The following is a 13337-nucleotide window of genomic DNA, read 5'->3' as shown; positions in this document are numbered from 1 at the left end:
ATAGAGAAAGTAATTGCTCAAGATTTTGAAAAACATGTTGCAAGTATTGTCTATAGTGCAATTTTTTTTTATTTAAAAGAAAAATCAACAAGATGCACAATAATACTATTTATTTTTCTATTATTTTGTTATGTTTTATTTATTAACATTCAAGATGCAGTACATGAAAGTCCATAAAACTAAATAAACTAATTATTTAACAAGCTTCGCGAATGATTGATAAATGAATTAAGTAAATAATCAGATGAGCAACTCTACCAATACAAGTGGATAGGCAAAGGTAGACTGTTGGCATGGATACCAAGCAAAGCATTATTATAATATGTTGTCACAGTTTGAGAGGCCACGTCGATGACCCTTCATTGCTGTCGACAAACTAACCACATCATCGCTTGTTGGGCAATAACTTATCTGATGAATACGTAATTAGCAATGGTTATGTGCTAAATTCAATAATTCAACATTGTATTATTCTGCCTCTTTTGAGCAGGCACATCGCACCAAACAGGAGACACCTCCCGTATAAGAAATGGATTAAATGTCTTGAATTTTAAGTGGTCTTTCTTTCAACAATTCTAACATCACTAATAAATAAAAGGCACTCAATGTAACACCCAGTTTAACAATATTTGCAATGGAGGTTGGCAATTTTTTTAGTCCTATTTTTCTTCTAAATTTAACTTTGCGTATTCAAAATTGTTTGTTTTTTTAATATAGGTTGAAGATTCTGGCTAAAACTAACTATTGATTACCATAAAAATTCATTATTACTTGTGCTTCCATATAAGATTATTAGATGAATTCCTTAATGATATTATGATATCAATCATAATATTTATTTTTATGAATATTTAAATTTAATATTAATTAAAGATATCATATTTTATAGTCTTTAGTTAAATATGATGAATTGACTATATTATAATTATATAATAAAGATCATTTGCAAATATATTTTAATGTAATTATAAACACAAACTTAGACACAGACCTATATTTTCATTTTCCTAAAAATAAAATAATAATCTATGTATTCTATAAATAATATGACTAGTTAACAAGTATCATATTAATCTAGTAGCTTAATTTATGAAGTTGGTCCATATATGCATGCATTTCGGCACTATATAGAATTAACTGATATCAAATGATGGAGATGTTATCATCAATGTATAAGGTACAATAAAAGGTATCTTAGCAAGCTCAATGATAAGATATTTGTCAACAGAAATGTTATATAAATGAGTGACCAAGGTGAAATCAGAGAAGATAAAGTCTTAGACGTATTATCATTGAACAAGCTACAACATGGAAGTCATGAATCCGTATTACAATGAAACTAATTCATTAGAGATGGTGACAAGGCAGCAATGAGATTTGAAAAATTACTAAAAGACAATGAGGAGTGGTTCCACCATTTAGACCTACACAGTCATGATAGGAGCGTGCATTTAAGAACAATGAATTTTCACTGAAGACATATGACTATTTAGTGGCAGTATCGAATCTATGCACAGTGGCTCAATCACAGCGATACACAACATTGAATAAAAGTAGATTATCATACTCATAGTTTACGGTGATAAAAGTCATTAAACAAAAACTTCAATATCTATGCAGCAATAAGATTTTGGTTCACTGCAGCGGCAATGGTGATACAGCGGATACAAAGACATATTTGTCCTACACGGAATACTTGGAGTAGCAAACAACGATATATATATTTATCTACCACTGTCCAGATCATAAATGAAAGGTGGCTTTGAATAGAGAATTAAAAGCATTGATAGTAAAATCCAAAAGATAAAGCAGTGGTAAAAGATAACAGTCGACTCTCCGTCTGAAACAAACACGGTGAGTATGCACAAATAGAAATGAATGATCAAGATCAAGGTCAGTTGTTTTTTCTAGTCTCGTGTATGGTTTTATGAACGTCTTATGCAAAGGGGTGCATTTCAATTATGGTTGAAATCCAATCTATCAGATCTAAAAGGGCTTTCAATCTCATATTCTTTGCCATTTACATTTCACTTATGTCAAACTGACATAGTTCATATTAGAATGTTTCAGATTCTAACTAACTTCGAACTCAGATACTCGAGAATCACGAAAATAATTACTTTTCAACAAACCTTCAACCATTATATAAGACAGGTTTTCCATATATGCTGTGCAAATATTATAAAGAAAACCTCTGAACCTCATTTATATCATAAAATTTGAAGAGAACATTATTAAAAAAAATGCTTGATTAAAACATCGATAAGATTCAATTCTAAAGCCATCATAGAAGTCCAGAAGCCTTCTCCAATACACTATTTTCTCTTAGTTGAAAACGATGTTGAGACACACTTTATTTAGTCACAGAAGCCATCTTCAATATCTAAAAAACCTGTTTCACTCATTCTACTAACAACTGTTGTACATCCTCTTCTTTGATAAAACATGCTTTCTATTAATTGACAATAATACTAAACAAGGAAACTATCAAAAAGTAACATTGTCAACAAATAGACACATGCACTATTAGAGAGGAAAATTTTTGGATCTGTTCTTACAAAGGGGCTCAAAATATCAAGAACAAATTGAGTTTTCATTTGCGCCCAGACAGAAAAATCAAGAAAAAATCAATTTTCCATCACATAATGACAACTCACCATTATTATCCAAACATTTACGAGGGGCCATCTTGGACAGCTAAAAACGGCTTATGGGTATTGAAAACAAACAATTATATTTCATCTTCAGCCGTTAAAACTCTTCATACCAAAAATTCATCCAGGAAAAGAAAATCGAATATATTACCAGTGGATATGGCTAGAAGTCGTGAATCACAGTATAATTCTTCTTTACAAGAAGGATGTTCAAAACACGCAGGAAAAGAACACCATAATGTTTCAGAAAAGTTTAGCTTGACATTGGAAACTTCAAAATATGTTAGCACGGTCAGATAATGAGAAACCCCAACTTAATTATCGACTCTCAGCAGCATATGTTTTATATATCCGGTGGTTTTGGTACTCACATTTTTTATTTGATTTGTTTAACAAGCATAATTCTAAGTTCGGGTATCGTGATTATGTGGATCAGTTGTATTGTCATCCATTATTCGAGGAGTAAAGATGCAAGAAGCTGATGTGTAAGATCAGATATCCTACCACAGTCATTGATATGGTCTATGATAGATGCTACTGAGGACCAACTGCTCCATTGCTAAGGTGCACAATCATAATTGCATACAATCAGAGAAATACTGGCAGCCCATATAGGAATCGTTGATATAAGATTTACTCTAAAGTATAAAAAATGTTTTACCATCAAAATAAATAGTCAAAATTACTGATTCGTTATAGTCTCTTCAATTAAAAGAATAAGTTTTCAATATTCTATAAGTTCAATGTAATAAAAAGTCATTTTCATTTATCATTGTTCAAACTTATTATAAAATACTTTACTCATCTTCATGAATATATAATATAATTTTATAAAAAAATTCAAAGCGATGAAATTAAAACAAAAATTAAGTTATGATGAAAAGGAATCCATTGCCAAACACTAACAAAACAGAAGCATAATACACCTAACATTATGTAAAAATTACTGATACCCATAAAATTACTCACCACAAGTATATTTGAACCCTATAAACCCTTTGCTAAATAACCTCGCCAAAATCTTATACACCTAAAAATTTCTAACCTCAAAACAAAGAACCTCCACTCAATCTATACCTCAAGCTTTTCCCAACTATCAAAGAAACAAAAGCAACAACTAAATTTATTTTGAAAGCAAAAAAAGTTATGGACTTACAAGAAATATTAGAGAGGCAAATAAAGAAGGGAGAACTTGTTGGGAATGACTCTATAAGCAACGTATAAGGTCTTCAATTGCATAAAGACCTCTTTTAAAGGTGATCTTCATTATAGGTCACACTTAATGCGCATTACTCTTCTAGTCATGATGTATTTAGAACCATTGTAAAGCCCTCTTTTAAAAGTGATCTTCATTATAGGTCACAATTATGGAGCACTACTCTTCTAGTCATGATGTATCTACAACCATTGGTTCTCATTTGTTTGCCATACTAGTAGTGGAATGTAGACTTTGTCTATTCTCAAGTCAACATATTTTAATGGAACTAACATTAAGTAGTGGAATGTAGAATCTTACTATTGGATATTGGAAACATATTTTAATGAAACAAACATTAAGTAGTGGAATGTAAAATGTTACTATTGGCAAGTCATAGCTTGATTTTTTTGCTATAACTGTGATGTCATCAACAATAATAGATTCAATATATGAATCTCATAAAACAATGGAAAATCTTAATGAGTAATCGCACTACTCTTCTAGTCATGATGTATTCACAACCATTGGTTCTCATTTATTTGTTATACTAGTAGTGGAATGTAACATCTGTCTATTCTCAAGTCAACATATTTTAATGAAACAAACATTAAGTAGTGGAATGTAGAATGTTACTATTGGCAAGTCATAGCTTGGTTCTTTTGCTATCATTGTGATGTCATCAACAATAATCGATTAAATATATGAATCTCATAAAACATTGGAAAATCTTAATGAGTAATCGAAAGTAATACTATATTAAATAATATAATATATTATTATCACCTTTTATTTGAAAATCTCTTATTTGAATCAAAATAAAAGTAATAATATATTACATAATATAATATATTATTATCACCTTTTACTTGAAAATCTCTTATTTGAATAAAAATAAAAAATTCATACTTCAAAATACATAATCCAAATTCTTTTTTAAATAAATAGAACATTATGTCATATTTAAACCATTTTATGTTTAAAGGTTCTAATATTCATTTATAATTTCAATTTTATTCCTCATTTTTCATTTATTTATGTATTTTATATGAAAAATCATGTATTTCATATTTATTTGAGTACAAAACTCTATAGACATGCCTGTATCACTTCTCTATCCTCTACAAAATGATCTACTCTATGAACATTCGAAGGATCATATTATTAAACTTTTGACCTAGCTTATTTAGTATACCTGTCGAACATTTAATTACTTGCGTCTACTTACCAAATTTGGTTGCCTTCTGCTCTAAAGTCGATGATATATTTTATACACTCCCTATCACAGAGGTCCAGGACCATGGCTCCCTATCAATGTGCAAAGCACATTGATACACAATTGTTTTAATTGTGCAAACATATCAAGCAGTTGAACAACTGGAACAATAATTGAAATTGAAAATGAAAGATTCAATTGGGATCCTTTCTCACCAGCATCTAATTTATCTGTAAGTAGGTTGCAGGTGAAAACTAGGATGAAAGTTGGAATCACAATAAACTACTAGTGATGCTATATTAGTTCATTGAGTTTGGCTTTAGACCCTTTCTCAGGGGACTTTCCCCAACAACTTGACAAGATCCATGTTTTGTGATTGTGTTTTGGTAAACTCCTGAACCATTTTGTAGATTAAATTATAGAAATTATTGGGAATATGCATCTGAAGATTACCGAGGTTCATTCTATAGTAGCCAAGCTCATATATTTCAATAGCTTCAAAGCTTTTTCTACCAACACAACACCATCAAACATAAAAAATCTAATAACATTTCATGCACAAAAGTATTGTGATCTAACATATCTGCACAGATCTTCACAAAAAAAACTCAATTTTTTATAGCAAATTTGATTCTACACAATAGATCATCGATTTCAGATTTTGACCAATGGATCTCAAATTTTCAAACAAAAAACTCAATTCTTTTACAAAAAATTGATTCTAAACAATAGACTAGGACAAGCTTCCATAGATAGATTTCATATAAATATGATTATCAGAAAAAAAAAATACAACTACAACACTATGTTCTAAACAATAGATTTGGACAAGATTCCATGTAAACATGATCATCACATAAAACAATACAACTATAACACAATATAATCTCAAATAAAAAGAATAGAGAAATCTCTGACATACCTTGTACTCTAGTAGAAAGAGACGAAAGCCAAGCCTTTAGAAATGTGAATTAAAAGTAATCAACTAATGCTATAAATAAGAAAATAACAATTCTAAAAGATTCCATAATCAATGCTCACACATGACAAATGTTGACTTAAAAATCATTTATAAGCCACAACTATAAAGAAATATATTCCCTGACATCCATAATCAATGCTCACAGGACAAATGTTGACCGAAAAATAATTTATAAGCCACAACTATAAAGAAACATCTTTTCCAAAGAAACTTATGTATAAGCCACAACTATAAAGAAATATATTCCCTGACATCCATAATCAATGCTCACAGGACAAATGTTGACCTACAAATAATTTATAAGCCACAACTATAAAGAAACATCTTTTCCAAAGAAACTTATGCAACACTACAATCATAAACGACAAGATATGTCATCTCTTTAATTGCTTATCATGTTGTATTGTTTTGTTTATTTCTGTTAATTTTTTAAAAATGGAATACAACTGTAACCACAACAATAATAAACGACAAGAAATGTCATCTCTATAAATCCTTATCATGCTGTCTTGTTTTGTTTGTTTCTATTGATTTTTGAGAAATTAAATACAACTGTAACCACAATCTATAAATATTTGACAATACTAGTATAGATATCTAAAGTTTGGAAAAATAAAAAATTATTTTGTGTGCACAAAACAATAATGAAAAAAAAAAACTTTCAAACTTATGACTGTAGCACACATAGACCAATCAAATTGCATGAAAATAAGCTTGACTAAGTTTGCAAAAATGTCAAGAAAAAGATATTTATATAGTGATAAATGGATAAAAATAAATAAAAGCTCTTGATTGGACAAATTAATAAGATTATTCGCTTTTAACGAATGCATAAGTTTCCTGCCATGGGAGGAACTAATAAAAACAAAAGAAGTTAATGTCATATTAGCATAATATGAATGCATAAATATTCCTGCATGGAGAAACTAAAAATAACGAAATTCAATGAGATACAAATTATCCGCCATAGTCTACTCTCGTTAATTTGCTCCTCCATTATTTTTCTCCTCTTTTATTCAGCAGAGATCAAAGAATGTGAAGAAGCGAATCCAGACAACACGGTGAAACTATCAATACGATACTTGCTAATTACATAGTTACAGTATATGGAGATCAATTTTAATTCATTCATGGATTTTAGAAGTTTCGTCTTCAGTGTTCTATCTTCGATCCCAATGCTAGAAGAAACAACTCAGATTTTTTTTGCCAATAGTATCACTGTTACTGGTTTTCAAAATCATAGTATTTACAACTTACATTTATCCTAATCAAAATAATTATTGATGGGAATCTGGCAATTGAATTGAAAATTTAAATACGAATGGCTTGGGATATAAAGACGTTATATAATCAAGGACGAATCAAAGAAGCTCTCCGCATCATGCAGCTTAACAATCTGCACATAGGATCTGCCACATATTCATGTCTTTTTCAGTTCTGTACTGATAAAAAATCCCTACCAGAGGCTAAACTTGTACATTCCCATATGACTCAGACGGGATTTAAAGCAGGGTTTATTTTGAACAACAAAATCGTTAACATGTATGCAAAGTGTGGAAGCCTGAAGGATGCACGCAAAGTGTTTGACGATATGCCTGAACGAGATGTGATCACGTGGACTTGTATGATATCAGGCTATGGCAAACAAGGCCGTGCTAGCGAGGCCTTGACACTGTTCCATCAAATGCAGGAAGCAGGCGGTAAAGCAGACGCATTCACCTTCTCTACTGTTCTTCGTTTATGCGCTAAAGTGGGGAATTTAGAAGAGGGTATGGATGTTCATGAAAAGATAATAAGACATGGCTTAGAATCTGATGTGTTTGTGAGTACTGCCCTTGTAGATATGTATGCTAAGTGCGGTAGTTTAGAACATGCACGCCAAGTGTTCTGCAAAATGCCACAACGAGATTTAGTCTCCTGGAACGCAATGCTGACGGGATGCGTGCAGAATGGGGAAGTTGCAGCAGCGCGAAAACTGTTTGAAGAAATGCCGGCTCGAGACACGGTGTCGTGGAACACCATGATTACGGGATATGCTCAGAATGGAGACGGTGATGAGGCTTTAAAGGTTTTTCGACAAATGCAAGTGTTTGTGAAACCAGATGCAGAAACGGTGACGGTAGTTTTGTTAGCCTGTGGCGGACTAGCAGCTCTGGAACAGGGCAAAGAAATCCATGGCGTGATCAGTCGAAGTGGGTTTGAATCTGATTTCTTTGTGGGAAATGCTCTGATTGGAATGTATTCTAAATGTGGGAATGTAGAGGACGCTTATCACGTGTTCAATGAACTGCAGAAGAAAGATTTGGTTTCATGGACTACAATGATTTTGGGGTATGCTAAGAATGGATATGGGAAAGAGGCTCTCAGGATCTTCGCACGAATGGAACAGTCAGGAATGGATCCAGATCATGTCACCTTTGTGGGTGTTCTGTCTGCTTGTTGCCATGCAGGCTTAGTAGATGAAGGTTTTAAGTATTTTGAGAACATGAGCCAATTTTATAACATCAAGCCTGGATTGGCACATTATGGTTGCATGGTTGACCTTCTGGGCCGTGCTGGACGCCTGGGTGAGGCGCGTGATTTCATAAGTAAGATGCCGATGGAACCTGACGCTGCTGTCTGGAGTTCATTGCTCAGTGCCTGTAGAGTTCATAATGATATAGAGCTTGCAGAATCTACATCAGAACATCTTCTTAAGCTAGAGCCTGAAAATGCCTCAGTTTATGTGCTTTTATCAAACCTCTATGCTTCAGCTCGTAGGTGGGATGGAATTGAAAAGGTGAGGAAGATGATGGAAAGCAGAAATGTTGTAAAGAAGCCCGGATGTAGTTGGATTGTTGTCAACAAACAAGTCAATGTATTCGTTGGAGGAGACAGATCACACCCACAGATACACGTAATCTATGCAGAATTGGAGAGATTGTTTGGGAAGATGAAGGCCATGGGGTACGTACCTGACACAACATTTGCACTAAATGATGTTGAGAAGGAGCAAAAAGAACACATCCTTTGTCTTCACAGTGAGAAATTAGCAATTGCCTTTGGGCTTATCAGCACATGCTCAGCCTCAACTATCAGGGTTATTAAGAACCTTAGAGTTTGTGGCGATTGCCACTCTGCCATCAAATTCATCTCCAAGATTGTTGCAAGGAAGATTATTGTCAGGGATGCCAGTCGATACCATCATTTCGAAGATGGTTTATGTTCTTGTGGAGATTATTGGTGATACTAATTAAAATAAGGCACCACATGGGCTTGTATGATAACAGCCATGTTCATGTTTTTGTGGAGATTTTGGTGATGCTAAGTGAAACAAAGAGCTCTTGGGCTTGTTTGAGAACAGTCTTACGCCCATCGGACTCCTGTTACAAGCCAAGATAGGTAATTTTTTTACTTTTATATAAACCATGACACGTATGATATACTATTGAGGATGCATATATGGGGAAATATTTGTGAACAAATTTCTTAAGTTATATAGTAGAGCTTGTCTGCCATAGTTTCTCACATATTCAAAGTGTCGAATTGCAGCGATCAAGGAAGATGATCTCAAGTTCTTTTCAGCGCTTCTTGATAGTAGGGGAAGAATGGAAACATAAAGCAAACAAATTCCTCAAAAAAAATCTGAATGCATTTCATAATTGGTCATGATTTTGTGGTGAATGGGCTTCGTCGTGTGAACATAAATTAATTACAACAACCAAACAGTATGATCGGCACAGACCAGTGAAATCTCTAGAAACACATGAAAAAATGTGCAGCCGTTTTTCTCAACTACCACCATTAAATACACAACCAAATTTATCTCTAGAATGTTCTGTAAATTTATTACTCATTCAGCTATAAATAGAATGGTTGAGGCTGGGATATCAGCGCTCAAGTTTGCATTTCTTGAGTTCTTCTGCAGTGTTAATTTCTCTGTTTTTGTTCATGGTATTAGAGCTAAAAAGTTGTGATAGTTTGAATCGCATGATGTTCTGCCGATCTGAGGATTGCACCCAAAACGAGCAATGTTACTCACTGCAAAATTTCTAAGGCCGCTTGCATACAAATCTCTCACGGCATCAATTGTCCCTCTCACCACAGGTTTCACCAAATCCATCATTCCCTGAATGGAGCCGTTTTCGCTTGCAAGGAATTCGTAGTCATTGCCAACGATAGAGATGAGAACTATAGACCGTGAGAGGTTGCGAGAATTGAACTCAGGACTTGCCGCAATCAGCTCTTTAAACTGCTTCACCTGTTCTGCGAGTGTTATGAAACCGCTGTCCTATTTACAAAGCAAGTTTGAAGAAAGCAAGGAAGTGTTGATAGAAAGCTGTCCCAAGGAGTTGCTGTCAGAAATTTGCAAGGTGCTACAATACTAAAGACAATTGCGTCTCAGTTTGAATGTGGTGAAGGAATATAATACAATTATTGTTGTGGTGCAGCTGATGTGTTCCTTATCTCTCACTTGTGAAAGGCAACAGTGTTAAAGGTAAGATTTCCTCAATTTGGAAATACAATTTATTTTCATTTGTGAAAAGGCTCGTCTGTGAAAGATAAAGTATTGGATTTGGAAATTTTTAGGACCAAGTTAATGCGTGGGCAGGTTCTAATTTATGGTGGTTCCTTTTTTTTAAAAAAAGTTTTTTTTATGGTGAATATATATTGAAACGGTGTTGTTTTTCTTTTAGTGAGTTGAAATATTTGAAGTGAGAGTATCTTTGGAAGATATAAATTGTGTGTGCTTCAAAGTGTGGAGAAATTTTAAGTGATTAAGAAGTGTTATTAAAGAGTTATTGTGAAGTGAAAGTGGGTAAATTTGTGTGGAAAAGATAAATTTGATAAAGTTGTTTTAAGTCCTTGTTTGATTGGTTCATAAGAAGGCCAATATCAAGGGTGGTTTTTGCTAGATGCTTGATGATTATGTAATTGTGTGCATGTGTGTTGGTAATTGATTGGAAAATTAACTATGGCTGGTGAGATGTCTAATCTTGTGGTTAGTGAAAAATTGGATGGTTCAAATTATGCTAATTGGAAATGTGAGATGGAGTTAATTTTACAAATGAAAGATTTATGGGAACTAGTCACAGAAGAAGAACCTAAGGATCAAGATAAACTTAATAAATGGAATAAAAAGGATATGAATGCACGTGCTACACTTTTGTGGCAAATTAGTCCAGGGATTAGGCCTCATGTTCAAGGTTTAAAAACAACAAAGGCAATATGGGAAACTTTACAAACAATGTATGAAAGAACAAGTTAAAAGCAATGGATATTAAGAGGCAATTAACTCATTTGAAAATGAAAGTAGGAGATAGCATGAATGATCATATTGCTAGATTGAAAAACTTAAGAAATCAGCTTGCAATGATGAAGGTTGAGTACGAAGATGATGAAATCATAGAATTTTTAATTGAAAGTCTTCTAGAGGAGTATAATAATTTCATTCGCACTTTAGAATTAAATGACAAATTTGAAAATATAAAATTGCAAGAAGTCTATGGTGCTTTGTTAAATGAAGAAGAAAGGCTTCACAAGTTTACAAGTGAGTCTAGCAAGAGTCAAGCATTTGTAGCTAGAGGGAAATACAAGTATTATAATCAAGAAAGAACATATCAAAATCAAAGACCTAATCAAGGGAATCAATATAGAAATAATCAAAGACAATGGTCTCAATAAAGAGATAATCAAAATAGGCAAAATTATCAAAGGCCACAAAATGAAGGGAGAAATTACAATAATAATCTCAAAGGAGCAAATACTATCAAATGTTTCAAGTGTGGAAAAGAAGGACATAAAAGTGATCAATGTTTTAAGAAATGGAAAAAGAGATTTAATCAAAGAAGGCAATCAAATTTTGTTCAAGAAGAGGGTGATCATCATATAATGATAGCTTGTTTGGCTGCTCAAGGTGATTCAAGTAATGCATGGTATATTGATTCGGGAGCTAGCCAACATCTAACTCACAACAAAAATATCTTTAACTCTTCAGAAGCAACAAAAGGTGCAAAAATATTTCTTGGTGATGATAGTTCACATGACATAGAAGGAATAGGTACAATTTCAATGAAAGGTAATGATGGTAAAAATTTGGAAATAACTAATGTGAATTTTGTACCTAGGTTGGCCAAAAATCTTCTATTAGCGAGTCAAATAACTCAACATGGATATAAGGTGGAATTTTATTCAGATAAGTGTTTAATCAAGAATATTAATGATGGATACAAAATAGTTGCTAGAGGAGTTGAGAATGATGGATTATATAAATTTCAAGCTAGTGTTGCTAAGAAGGCTTATATCACTACAAGATCATCCTTAAGTGAGTTATGGCATCAAAGATATGGTCATTTAAATTATCAAAGTTTGGCTATGCTTTCAAAGATGAATATGGTTGATGGATTGCCTTGGATAAAATTAAATACAAATGTGTGCGAAGGATGCATGGTTGGTAAACAACATAGAGACACTTTTGAGAGGTCTACATGGAGAGCAAAGAGAAGTCTAGAACTTATCCATAGTGATTTGTGTGGTCCTATGAATCCAACATCAAAGGGAGGAGCTAGGTATATCTTGACATTTATTGATGATTTTTCAAGGAAAATTTGGGTTTATTTCTTGAAACAAAAGGATGAAGTGTTTAACAAATTTGAAATATTTAAAGCTCTTGTGGAAAATGAAAGTGGAAATAAGATCAAGAGAATTAGAACTGACAATGGTGGAGAATATGTAAACAACAGGTTGAAATCATTTTGTGATCATCATGGGATCAAAAGAGAGATGACTAATAGATATACTCCTCAACAAAATGGTATTGCTGAAAGGAAGAATAGGACTTTAGTGGAAATGGCACGTTGTATGCTACAATCTAAGAATCTTCCTTTGTTTCTATGGGCTGAAGCTATTAATACCGCATCTCATGTTTTGAATAGATCTCCCACAAATGTTTTGCAAAACATTACTCTTGAAGAAGCTTGGAGTGGAAGAAAACCTAATGTTAAGTATTTTAGAGTGTTTGGATGTGAAGCCTATGCCCATGTGCGAGATGAGATTAGAGAAAAGAAATTTGATAAGAAAAGCATTAAGTGCATCTTTGTGGGGTATGATGACCAAAGGAAAGGATATAGGTTATATGATCCTAGTGTGGAAGATGTGTTTACAAGTAGGGATGTCAAGTTTAATGAAGGGTTTGACGATATGCCAATATCCACTCCTATTCCACATGTGGCCATTGAGAATCATGAAGATCCTAATGATTTTGAAACTGGTGAAAGTTCTAAGAAACCCTTTGACATGGATGAAGAATCT

General features: G+C 33.1%; 1 pseudogene across 1 annotated transcript; it reads left to right on the top strand.

The window, feature by feature from the left end:
* Positions 1-6974: 6974 nt before the first annotated feature.
* LOC149545078 (pentatricopeptide repeat-containing protein At2g22070 pseudogene) lies at positions 6975-9936 on the top strand (annotated as a pseudogene). The gene is made up of 2 exons (XR_016355095.1): positions 6975-9428; positions 9579-9936. The product of XR_016355095.1 is annotated as a pentatricopeptide repeat-containing protein At2g22070 pseudogene (transcript).
* The last annotated feature ends 3401 nt before the right edge of the window (positions 9937-13337 follow it).

This window comes from Cupressus sempervirens, chromosome 8, assembly GCF_028749045.1.
Source record: "Cupressus sempervirens isolate cs-2001-9-10 chromosome 8, ASM2874904v1, whole genome shotgun sequence".
Taxonomy (NCBI): domain Eukaryota; kingdom Viridiplantae; phylum Streptophyta; class Pinopsida; order Cupressales; family Cupressaceae; genus Cupressus; species Cupressus sempervirens.
Note: the sequence above shows the minus strand (reverse complement) of the source record. Positions and strands in the feature narration are given on the sequence as shown.